Genomic DNA, 12,739 nt, shown 5'->3' with positions numbered 1-12,739 from the left:
TCCATTTTACATGTGAAAGACATCTGGCCTTAGAGTTTGAGTAACATGCCTGACACTCTACAACACACCCAGACCTGGGTAGGGATCCTCGCTGAGTACAAATCACAGAGGTCAATGTTTACATCCATACATTACAGCATTTTTCTTTCTCCCAAATGGGCTTCTCATCAAAAATTATTTAGAAACAAAATATATAGACAGGGTTTTGAGATAAAAATATCATGCGTTCAATACTTAAATGTTGTGATTCCATAAATTCTAATTACCAAAATAAAAGATATTCATTAAAATGTGTTCATTCTTTCTATCCGATCTTTTTCTGTTGCATCTCCCCTCATAGAAGGAATTCAGAGAAAATCTATTTAAATAAAGAATCAGATGATTTTAATGAAGCCATGTTTTTAAAAGGTTGCTTTTATTTTAACTAATTAGATGTATTTCAGAATTAGGTCAGAAATAATTCCTCTCTAAAGACTTAACAAAACCAGAATTTCTAGAGTTCATTAAGGAGAGGGCAACAGCCTCCAGTAAGATGCTTTGGAGAAAAGATAGGTGAGTGGCCCAAGGGGATCTAAGCTTCCTTTGAAAATCCCTCAAACAAGAGCAGGCAGGAGTGGGGCACAGGGGAGGGGGCAACATGGAGGAGGGGATGGCTCTGTGGACTTATTTCTTTTTTTAAGGAAAAAATTCTCTTTTAGTGGTTATTTTCCTTCCTTGTGTCTCAGGAAACCACTAGTCATTTCTAAGTTCTCTACTTCCCAAACCCCTTCCCTTCTCCCCATCCTCTTCCTCTCCCCCACCTCCCCTCCCCTTTCCTTCTCTTTCTCCTCCCCTCCTACCTCTTCTAACTTGTTCTTTACATTCCTTTCCTCCATTCTTTTATTCTTTGTACACTTTTCTCTTCGTTTCTATTTCTTCTTTCTGTTCCACTGTTTTCTTGACATCTTTATTATTTAAGGAAATACTCCAAAGAACAATGCTTTCCTCCCAAATATCACATCATCCTAGAGTTTGGCCAGACCTTAAAGAAGGGGCCCTGAGCTGCCTTCTCCTCTCCTCAAAGAAATAAGAATTTCATCATGGAACCACAGGTTACCTGCTTTCATCTTATAACACTCTAGCATAAAATTCATCTTTATCCTCCAAAACTACAGACTGTACATTTCAAATATAATGACCTCCTCTATAAATGTAGCAAATTCAACTCTTGTTTTTGCAAAGAATCTCAAAAGCACAAATAACTAATGTATGTAGCTAAATTTCTGTAAGCTCAATGAGGGCAGGGACCATGTTGTTCCTTTTATGTATTTATTTCTCTGGCCATTATATATGCAGAGTCTACACCATATCAGGCACATAGAAGACCATCCATATTTAGGCTAAAAGAATGAATGAGTGCAAAATTCTATAATTTGACCATCTATAATTCTTAATTCAGACCAAAACACTAAAGAAATGTTAAACCAGAAGAACTTGGATAATAGTTCTGAAAAGGAATTGATTTGATCTTTTGTTTTATTTATTGTTTTTTGCTCTTTATTTTAATGGAAGAATCTAAAGGGTAAAAATTATATATAATAAAATTTTGCTTAACCAGAGAATGGGAATATATACTTAATTGTACTTTTGGGGGAAAAGAGGAATGTAAAAGACAAAAAGTGAATAGGGGGATATTGAAAAAAAAAATCTGAACTCTGAGGATGTTTTGAAGTCAATATGCAAACCAACTCCTACTCCAATATGCATCTATATCCAGAGATCACTGGCTAACGCACAGGGAGGTAAAATCTCCATAGCTCCATAGCTAAGTTGCCTGCTCTAAAGAATTTCTCCTTCTCTGCTGTGTGCATGTATGTACATGCACTGCCTTGCTGACTGACTACATGAATATGAGCGTGTCTCTTTGTCAAACGAATATCAAAATCTTCACCTTACATTACCTATCTCTATTTTAAGAGGGTTTTTCCCCAGCGCGATCTCTCTGAATCCACCCAGAAAAGTACACAAATCTAAAAGAAGAAGGTTCTTGCTGGCTGTGAAATCTCCACGTCAAAGAAAATAATGATTAATATTTCTTTTCTTGTCCTCAGGAATGAACAGAAAACCAGCACAGTGGTGTAGTACCTGCCTGCTAGTTTTCATAAAAATAAAATCATAGAGGGAAAAAACACTTGAATATATCTGCCAATACGTTCACAAACAGCTACAGAAAAAAGTTACTACAAGTGTCAACATGAAGAAAGAAGATAATTTGACTAGTGAAGCAATTGGTTTAAAGGTAAAATATAAAGACCTCTTGAATTCATAAATACATAAATATATATTCTATTTTTTCTTCTTAAATCATTAAAGCTAGTACTGTAAACAGAAAAGAGAACAAAGTTTTATTAAAATTTGCTTTGAATAACACTGCAATGAACATGGAGCAGATATCTCCTTCAGATAGTGATTTCATTTTTTTCCAATAAATACCCATGATTGGAATTGCTGGATCATACGGTAGTTCTATTCTTAACTTTTTTGAGGAACCTCCATACTCTTTTCCATAGTGGCGGCACCAATTTACATTCCCACCAACAGTGCACAAGGGTTCCCTTTTCTCCATATCCTTGCCAACACTTGTTATTTCTTGTCTTTTTGATACTAGCTATTCTAACGAGGTGAGGTGATATATCATTGTGGGTTTTTTCTTTTTTTTTTCCATTGGAATTTTGATTTGCATTTCCCTATTAGTGATGTTGAGCATCTTTTCATGTGTCTGTTGGCCATCTGTATGTCTTTCTTCTTTGGAAAAATATCTCTTCAGGTCCTCTGCTCATGTTGTTTTTTTGTTTGTTTTTTTAACATCTTTATTGGAGTATAATTGCCTTACAATGGTGTGTTAGTTTCTGCTGTATAACAAAGTGAATCAGCTATACATATAAATATATCCCATTATCTGCCTCTTGCATCTCCCTCCAGCCCTCCCTATCCACCAGTCTAGGTGGACATTAAGCACCGAGTTGATCTCCCTGTGCTATGTAGCTGCTTCCTACTAGCTATCTATTTTACATTTGGTAGTGTATATATATCCATGCAACTGCCACTCTCTCACTTTGGCCCATCTTAACCTTCCCCCTCCCCGTGTCCTCAAATCCATTCATTACGTCTGTGTCTTGATTCCAATTCTGCCCTTAGGTTCTTCAGAACCGTTTTTTGTTTTTTGGATTTTTTTTAGATTCCATATGTTAGCATACGGTACTTGTTTTTCTCTTTCTGACTTACTTCACTCTGTATGACAGACTCTAGGTCCATCTATCTGAGTACAGATAACTCAATTTTGTTTCTTTACTTTTTATGGTTGAGTAATAGTCCACTGTATATATGTACCACATCTTCTTTATCCGTTCATTTGTTGGTGGATGCTTAGGTTGCCTCCATGGCCTGGCTGTTCGAAATAGTGCTGTAATGCACATTGTGGTACATGACTATTTTTGAATTATGGTTTTCTCCAGGTATATGCCCAGTAGTGGGGTTGCTGGTTCGTATGGTAGTGCTATTATTTGTTTTTTAAGGAACCTCCATACTGTTCTCCATAGTGGCTCTATAAATTTACATTCTGACCAACAGTGAAAGAGGGTTCCCTGTTCTCCACACCCACTCCAGCATTTACTGTTTATAGGTTTTATGATGATGGCCATTCTGACTGATGTGAGGTGATACTCATTGTAATTTTGATTTACATTTCTCTAATGATTAGTGATGTTGAGCATCCTTTCATGTGTTTGTTGGCAATCTGTATGTCTTCTTTGGAGAAATGTCTATTTAGGTCTTCTGCCCATTTTTGGATTGGGTTGTTTGTTTATTCAATATTGAGCTGCATGAGCTTCTTGTGTATTTGGGAGATTAATCCTTTGTCAGTTACTTCATTTGCAAATATTTTCGGCCATTCTGAGGGTTGTCTTTTCATCTTGTTTATGGTTTCCTTTTCTGTGCAAAAGCTTTTAAGTTTCATTAGGTCCCATTTGTTTATTTTTCTTTTTATTTCCATTTCTTTAGGAGGTGGATCAAAAAGAATCTTGCTGTGATTTATGTCATAGAGTGTTCTGCCTATGTTTTCCTCTAGGAGTTTTATAGTGTCTGGCCTTATATTTAGGTCTTTAATTCATTTTGAGTTTATTTTTGTGTATGGTGTTAGGAAGTGTTCTAATTTCATTCTTTTACATGTTGCTGTCCAGTTTTCCCAGCACCACTTATTGAAGAGGCTGTCTTTTCTCCATTGTATATTCTTGCCTCTTATCAAAGATAAGTTGACCATATGTGCATAGGTTTATCTCTGTGCTTTCTCTCCTGTTGCATTGATCTATATTTCTGTTTTTGTGCCAGTACCATACTGTCTTGATTACTGTAGCTTTGTAGTATAGTCTGCAGTCAGGGAGCCTGATTCCTCCAACTCTGTTTTTCTTTCTCAAGATTGCTTTGGCTATTCGGGATCTTTTGTGTTTCCATACAAATTGTGGATTTTATTGTTCTAGTTCTGTGAAAAATACCAGTGGTAGTTTCATAGGGATTGCATTGAATCTGTAGATTGCTTTGGGTAGTATAGTCATTTTCACAATGTTGATTCTTCCAATCCAAGAACATGGTATGTCTCTCCATCTGTTTGTATCATCTTTAATTTCTTTCATCAGTGTCTTATAGTTTTCTGCATACAAGTCTTTCATCTCCTTTGGTAGGTTTGTTCGTAAGTATTTTATTCTTTTTGTTGAAATGGTAAATGGGAGTGTTTCATTAATTTCTCTTTCAGTTTTTCATCATTAGTGTATAGGAATGCAAGAGATTTCTGTGCATTAATTTTGTATCCTGCTACTTTACCAAATTCATTGATTAGCTCTTGTAGTTTTCTGCTGGCATCTTTAGAATTCTCTATGTATAGAATCATGTCATCTGCTAACAGTGACAGGTTTATGTCTTCTTTTCTGAGTTGGATTCCTTTTATTTCTTTTTCTTCTCTGCTTGTTGTGGCTAAAACTTCCAAAACTATGTTGAATAATAGTGGTGAGAGTGCACAGCCTTGTCTTGTTCCTGATCTTAGAGGAAATGCTTTCAGTTTTTCACCATTGAGAACGATGTTAGCTGTCGGTTTGTCCTATATGGCCTTTATTATGCTGAGGTAAGTTTCCTCTATGCCTACCTTCTGGAGGGTTTTTATCATAAATGTGTGTTGAATTTTGTTGAAAGCTTTTTAAGCATGTATTGAGATGATCATATGGTTTTCTCCTTCAATTTGTTAATGTGGTTTATCACACTGATTGATTTGCATATATTGAAAAATCCTTGCATTCCTGGAATAAACCCCACTTGATCTTGATGTATGATCCTTTCAATGTGCTGTTGGATTCTGTTTCCTAGTATTATGTTGTGGAATTTTGCATGTATGTTCATCAGTGATATTGGCCTGTAGTTTTCTTTTTTTGTGACATCTTTGTCTGGTTTTGGTATCAGGATGATGGTGGCCTTGTAGAATGAATTTGGGAGTGTTCCTCCCTCTGCTATATTTTGGAAGAGTTTGAGGAGGATAGGTGTTTTCTGTTCTCTAAATGTTTGATAGAATTAGCCTGTGAAGCCATCTGGTCCTGGACTTTTCTTTGTTGGAATATTTTTAATCACAGTTTGAATTTCAGTGATTGTGATAGGTCTGTTTATGTTTTCTATTTCTTCCTGGTTCAGTCTTGAAAGGTTGTACTTTTCTAAGAATTTGGCCATTTCTTCCAGGTTGTCCATTTTATTGGCATAGAGTTGCTTGTAGTAATCTGTCATGATCCTTTGTATTTCTGCAGTGTCAGTTGTTACTTCTCCTTTTTCATTTCTGATTCTATTGATTGGAGTCTTTTCCCTTTTTTTCTTGATGCATCTGGCTAATGGTTTATCCGTTTTTTATCTTCTCAAAGAACTAGCTTTTAATTTTTTTGATCTTTGCAATCATTTCCTTCATTTCTTTTTCATTTCTTTCTGATCTGATTTTTATGATTTCTTACCTTCTGCTAACTCTGGGGTTTTTTTCTTCTTCTTTCTCTGATTTCTTTAGGTGTAAGGTTAGGTTGTTTATTTGAGATGTTTCTTGTTTCTTGAAGTAGGATTGTATTGCTATAAACTTCCCTCTTAGAACTGCTTTTGCTGCATTCCATAGGTTTTGGGTCATTGTGTTTTCATTGCTATTTGTTTCTAGGTATTTTTTTATTTCCTCTTTGATTTCTTCAGTGATCTCTTGGTTATTTAGTAGTGTATTCTTTAGCCTACATGTGTTTGTACTTTTTACAGTTTTTTTCCTGTAATTGATATCTAGTCTCATATCATTGTGGTCAGAAAAGATACTTGATACGATTTTAATTTTCTTAAATTTACCAAAGCTTGATTTGTGACCTAAGATATGATCTATCCTGTATAATGTTCCATGAGCACTTGAGAAGAAAGTGTATTCTGTTGTTTTTGGATGGAATGTCCTATAAATATCAATTAAGTCCATCTTGTTTAATGTATCATTTATAGCTTGTGTTTCCTTATTTATTTTCATTTTGGATGATCTGTCCATTGGTGAAAGTGGGGTGTTAAACTCCACTACCATGATTTTGTTACTGTGAATATCCACTTTTATGGCTGTTAGCATTTGCCTTATGTATTGAGGTGCTCCTGTGTTGGGTGCATAAATATTTACAATTTTAAATCTCTTCTTGGATTGATCCCTTGATCATTATGGAGTGTCTTTCCTTGTCTCTTGTAATAGTCTTTATTTTAAAGTCTATCTTGTCTGATATGAGAATTGCTACTCCAGCTTTCTTTTGATTTCCATTTCATGGAATATCTTTTTCCATCCTCTCACTTTCAGTCTGTATGTGTCTCTAGGTCTGAAGTGGGTCTCTTGTAGACAGCAGGTATATGGGCCTTTTTTTTGTATCCATTCAGGCAGTCTATGTCTTTTGGTTGGAGCATTTAATCCATTTACATTTATGGTAATTATCAACATGTATGTTCTTATTACCATTTTCTTAATTCTTTTGGGTTTGTTATTGTAGGTCTTTTCCTTCTCTTGTGTTTCATGCCTAGAGAAATTCCTTTAGCATTTGTTGTAAAGCTGGCTTGTTGGTGCTGAATTCTCTTACCTTTTTCTTGTCTGTAAAGGTTTTAATTTCTCTGTTGAATCTGAATGAGATCCTTGCTCGGTAGAGTAATCTTGGTTGCAGGTTTTCCCTTTCATCACTTTAAATATGTCCTTCCACTCCCTTCTGTCTTGCAGAGTTTCTGCTGAAATATCAGCTGTTAGCCTTATGGGGATTCCCTTTTATGTTATTTGTTGTTTTTCCCTTGCTGCTTTTAATATTTTTTCTTTGTATTTAATTTTTGATAGTGTGCTTAATATGTGTTTTGGCATGTTTTTCTTTCGATTTATCCTGTATGGGACTCTCTGCACTTCCTGGACTTGATTGACTATTTCCTTTCCCATATTAGGGAAGTTTTTAACTACAATCTCTTCAAATATGTTTTCAGACCCTTTCTTTTTCTCTTGTTCTTCTGGGACCCCTATAATTCAAATATTGGTGCATTTAATGTTGTCTCAGAAGTCTCAGAGACTTTCCTCAGTTCTTTTTATTCTTTTTTCTTTATTCTGATCTGTGGTAGTTATTTACACTCTTTTATCTTCCAGGCGACTTATCCATTCTTCTGCCTCAGTTATTCTGCTATTGATGCTTTCTAGAGAATTTTTGATTTCATTTATTGTGTTGTTCATCATTGTTTGTTTGCTCTTTAGTTCTTCTAGGTCCTTGTTAAACGTTTCTTGTATTTTCTCTTTCCTATTTCCAAAATTTTAGATCATCTTTGCTATCATTACCCTGAATTATTTTTCAGGTTGAGTGCCTATTTCTTCTTCATTTGTTTGGTCTGGTGGCTTTACGTTGCTCCTTCATCTGCTGCATATTTCTCTGTCTTCTCATTTTGTTTTACCTATTGTGTTTGGGGTCCTCTTTTTGCAGGCTACAGGTTCATAGTTCCCATTGTTTTTGGCGTCTGCCCTCAGTTGGTAAGGTTGTTTCGGTGTGTAGTGTAGGCTTCCTGGTGAGGGGGCTGGTGCCTGTGTTCTGGTGGATGAGGCTGGATCTTGTCTTTCTGGTGAGCAGGACTGCATCTGGTGGTGTGTTTTGGGGTGTCTGTGGACTTATTATGATTTTACACAGCCTCTCTGCTAATTGGTGATGTTGTGTTCCTGTCTTGCTCATTGTTTGGCATAGGGTGTCCAGCACTGTAGCTTGCTGGTCATTGAGTGGAGCTGGGTCTTAGCATTGGGATGCAGATCTCAGGGAGTGCTTTCGCTGTTTGATATTACATGGGGCCAGGGGGTCTCTGGTGGACCTATGTCCTGAATTTGGCTCTCTCACCTCAGGGTCTCTGGCCTGACACGCAGCTGTGCACCAAGACCCTGTCAGCCACAAGGCTCAGAAGAAAAGGGAGATTAAAAAAATGAAATAAAGAAAGAAAAATAATAAAAGAAAATAAGTTATTAAAATAAAAAAATTATTAAAAATTTTAAAAGTAATAAATAAAAGAAAGAAGGAAAGTAGAGAGCAACCAAACCAAAAATCAAATTCACCAATGATAAGTAGCACTAAAAAGTATACTAAAAAAAAGGAAGGAAAAAAATAAAGGACAGACAGAACTCTAGGGCAAATTGTAGAAGCACAGCTATACAGACAAAATCACACAAAGAAGCATACACATACACACTCACAAAAAGAAAAAAAGAAAAATAAAAAATATATATAAAAAGGAAGAGAGCAACCAAATCAATAAACAAATCTACCAATGATAATAAGCTCTAAATACTGAACTAAGATAAACATAAAACCAGAACAAATTAGATGCAGGAAGTAAACCCCAAGTCTACAGTTGCTCCCAAAGTCCACTGCCTCAATTTTGAGATGATTCATTGTCTATTCCGGTATTCCAGAGATGCAGGGTACATCAGGTTGATTGTGGAGATTTAATCTTCTGCTCCTGAGGCTGCTGGGAGAGATTTCCCTTTCTCTCCTTTGTTCGCACAGTTTCTGGGGTTCAACTTTGGATTTGGCCCTGCCTCTGCGTGTAGGTCGCCTGAGGGTGTCTGTTCCCGCCCAGACAGGACGGGGTTAAAGGAGCAGCTGATTAGGGGGTTCTGTGTCACTCAGGCAGCGCGGGAGAGGGGTATGGAATATGGGGCAAGCCTGCGGCGACAGAGGCCAGCATGACATTGCAACAACCTGAGGCTCACCTTGTGTTCTCCCGGGGAAGTTGTCCCTGGATCACAGAACCCTGGGAGTGGCGGGCTGCACAGGCTCCCAGAATGGGAGGTGTGGATGGTGACCTGTGCTTGCACACAGGCTTCTTGGTGACTGCAGCAGCAGCCATAGCGTTTCATGCCTCTTGGGTCCACACTGATAGCCGTGGGTCGTGCCCATCTCTGGAGTTCATTTAGGCGGTGCTCTGAATCCCCTGTCCTCACGCACCCTGAAACAATGGTCTCTTGCCTCTTATGCAGTTCCAGACTTATTTTCAGACTCCCTCCCGGCTAACTGTGGTACATTAGCCCCCTTCAGGCTGTGTCCACACAGCCAACCGCAGTCCTCTCCCTGGAATCTGAACTGCGAAGCCTGAGCCTCAGCTCCCAACCCCCAGTCAGACAAGCTTCTCAGGCTGGTGAGTGCTAGTTGGCAGTGATCCTCTGGGCAGGAATCTCTCCGCTTTGTCCTCTGCACCCCTGTTGCTGCACTCTCCTCCATGGTTCTGAAGCTTCCCACACACACGCACACCCCGTTTCCACCAGTGAAGAGTCTTCCTAGTGTGTGGAAACTTTTCTTCCTTCACAGCTTCCTCCCACTGGTGCAGGTCCCATCCTTATTCTTTTACCTCGATTTTTCCTTTTTTCTTTTGCCCTACCCAGGTACGTGGGGAGTTTCTTGCCTTTTGGGAAGTCTGAGGTCTTCTGCCAGCATTCAATAGGTGTTCTGTAGGAGTTTTTCCACATGTACATGTATTTTTGATGTATTTGTGAGGAGGAAGTTCATCTCCACGTCTTACTCCTCCACCATCTTGAAAGTCCCCCTCTGCTTATGTTTTTAATCGGATTGGTTTTTAGCTATTGAGTTGTATGAGTTCCTTATATATTTTGGATATTAACACCTTATCAGATAGATGGTTTGCAATATATACATGTATCAAATCATCACATTGTACAGCTTAAACTTATACAATGTTACGTGTCAATTATATTTTAATAAAGCTGGGAAAAAAACAAGAATAAATTTAGGTTGCATAGGCTCTGGAACTCTAGATGCATTCATACATTTTTAAGTCCATGAAATACTTAAAATTTTCTGTTTCAATATCTTTCCCTACAAATATAGATCATCATGTTAGCCCATTTAAACACAGTTGATCTGAGACGTGGATAAGGCACCCACTGTAAGGAATCTGAGCCCTTTGAGGCCAGAGAGCTCTTTTCTGTCATTGCCACAGGCAACACCATTACCTGGTACCATGTTCAGTGTTCTTTTCAAAACCTAGTGATTTTGTTTCCCTAACTTTAAGGGGAAAGGGCCAAATGAGAATGATCACTTAACTTTTAAGAGAGCCAATACAGTCATTTTATTAAAAATTAAACTGTAACCACCTTTACTCAAATTCAGTTCTGTTAGTCATGTATTGAGATGATGTCTTTTCTCTGAGTAACTCAGGAACTGTGAAAATGAGCTCCAGAAATGAAATTCAAATTTAGTTTAAAATACAACAGAAGACTGAATGAATGAAAATCAGAGAAGAGGAAGAGGTGTGTCAACAGTGGAATAGCTGCCTGTTGTGCCCAAGACACCAACACCCAGGATTAAAGGGATTCTGCAGCTCTGGCCAGTCCCTGCTCTGATATAGGGCACTGGATCTCAGATAAAGTCTTCAGGAAGCCTTGTTCTTGGGATTTTAGGACCTGGGACCCACAATATGCAGGAAATATGTTCCCCTCCTTGGAAAGTATGGTAGTCCTATACCAAGGGCTACTGATAAAGAAACCTCTAAACAGTAAAAGGGCCCCACCACATATTGGAGCTTGCAGCAGAGATTGTCAGTGGCCCTTCAGCCCAGGCTCTCTTTGCTCTGGAGTATTATATTCCCAATTTTTAGTTACACAAATAGCTATACTGCATAATGATTGTAGTTTTCAGCCTCTTTTCCACCTACGGGTTGAAATGCAGTGAAATCTTTTGATAAAATTCAGTAATGTGAGGGAAAATAAAGAACTCAGTAAATTAGAAATAAAAGGGAACTTCCTTAATATAACAGATGATATCTGTAAAAAAAATTCCTACAATAAATATTATACTTAAAGGTAAAAATTTTGAATATTTCTCTTTGGGGTAAGGAATGAGAAGAGAATGCATGAGAGTACCACTTCTGTTCGACCCTGAACTGGAAGGTCTAGTGATCACTAAAAGGCAAAGCAATAAAAAAATTTAAAACTTATGCAGGTTGGAAAGGAAGAAACAAAACTACCGCTATTCACAAATGGTACAATGATGTGTATAAAAATTCCAGGAATTATGAGGTAAACTAGTAATGTTAATAATAGGGCTGAAAAAAGTCCCAGAATTAAAAGTCAATATATGAAATAAACCATATTTTCAGACAACAGAATCAAACGGAAAATGAAATCTTTAAAAAGATACCATTTATAAGCATATCAACAAATACAAAGTACTGAGAATAAATCTAACAAAAATATGCAAGATTTCTACAGGGGAAATTATAAAACCTTACTGAAAGTACTAAAATAGAATTAAATAAATAGAGAAAATACTTTGTTCATAGAAAGGAAGACAATATTACAAAAGTATAAATTCTTCCCAGATTAATTTATAAATTCAATGCGATCTCAATCCAAATACTAACTACTTGTGTGCATGCATGCATGTGTGTATGTATGTGATTTCACAAGTTGTTTCCAAAATTTTACAAAAATGCAAAAGACCAAAACTAACCAAAACACTCTTCAAAATAAATTAAAAAGTGGGAGAATTTGACAGGAAGCTTCCTTATAAATCTCTGATAATCAAGACAGTGTTTATTGATAAGATATAAATAAAAAGATTAATGGAACAGAATAGATAACTGGAAACAGTCCCATGTGAATGTAATTTATAATAGATGTGACACTCAGAGCACTGAGAAAAAGAATTTTTTAAGAAAATTAATAGACTTTTTTTTTTAGCAGTTTTAGGTTTATAGAAAATTGAGCAGAGTGTACAGAACAGAGTTCCCAAATATCCTCACCTCACCCTCCAATTTCCCCTGTTATTTACATCTTGTAATTGTAACATTTATTGCAATTAATGTGACAATACTAATATATTATTAACTAAATTTCATACTTTACACGAGGGCTCACACTTTGTGTTGCACATTTTTTATGTGTTTTGACAAATGTATAATGACATGTGTCCATCAATTCTGTATCATACAGAATAGTTTCACTGTCTTAAAAATCCCCTGTGCTCTGCCTATTCATCCTTCCCTCTCTCCTAACCCCAACTCCTGGCAACCACTTGTCTTTTTTCTTAATTGAAGTGTAGTTAATTTACAATTTTGTGTTAGTTTCAAATGCATGGCAAAGTCACTCAGTTATATATATAAACATATATATACATCCTTTTCTTTTTCAGATTCTTTTCCATTATAGGTTATT

General features: G+C 36.8%; 1 long non-coding RNA gene across 1 annotated transcript in view; it reads left to right on the top strand.

The window, feature by feature from the left end:
- The window catches only part of LOC113617589 (uncharacterized), a 102,787-nt gene that overhangs the window by 50,492 nt on the left and 39,556 nt on the right, over positions 1 to 12,739 (top strand). The window contains exon 6 of the long non-coding RNA XR_003431710.1: positions 2,091 to 2,278. This is a non-coding gene — a long non-coding RNA (uncharacterized LOC113617589). The remainder of the gene's footprint in view (positions 1 to 2,090; positions 2,279 to 12,739) is intronic.

This window comes from Aethalodelphis obliquidens, unplaced genomic scaffold (assembly GCF_003676395.1).
Source record: "Aethalodelphis obliquidens isolate GAN/ISIS:26980383/991018 unplaced genomic scaffold, ASM367639v1 scaffold4, whole genome shotgun sequence".
Classification (NCBI taxonomy): Eukaryota; Metazoa; Chordata; class Mammalia; order Artiodactyla; family Delphinidae; genus Aethalodelphis; species Aethalodelphis obliquidens.
The sequence above is the reverse complement of the archived record's forward strand: the minus strand, read 5'-3'. Positions and strand labels throughout refer to the sequence as shown.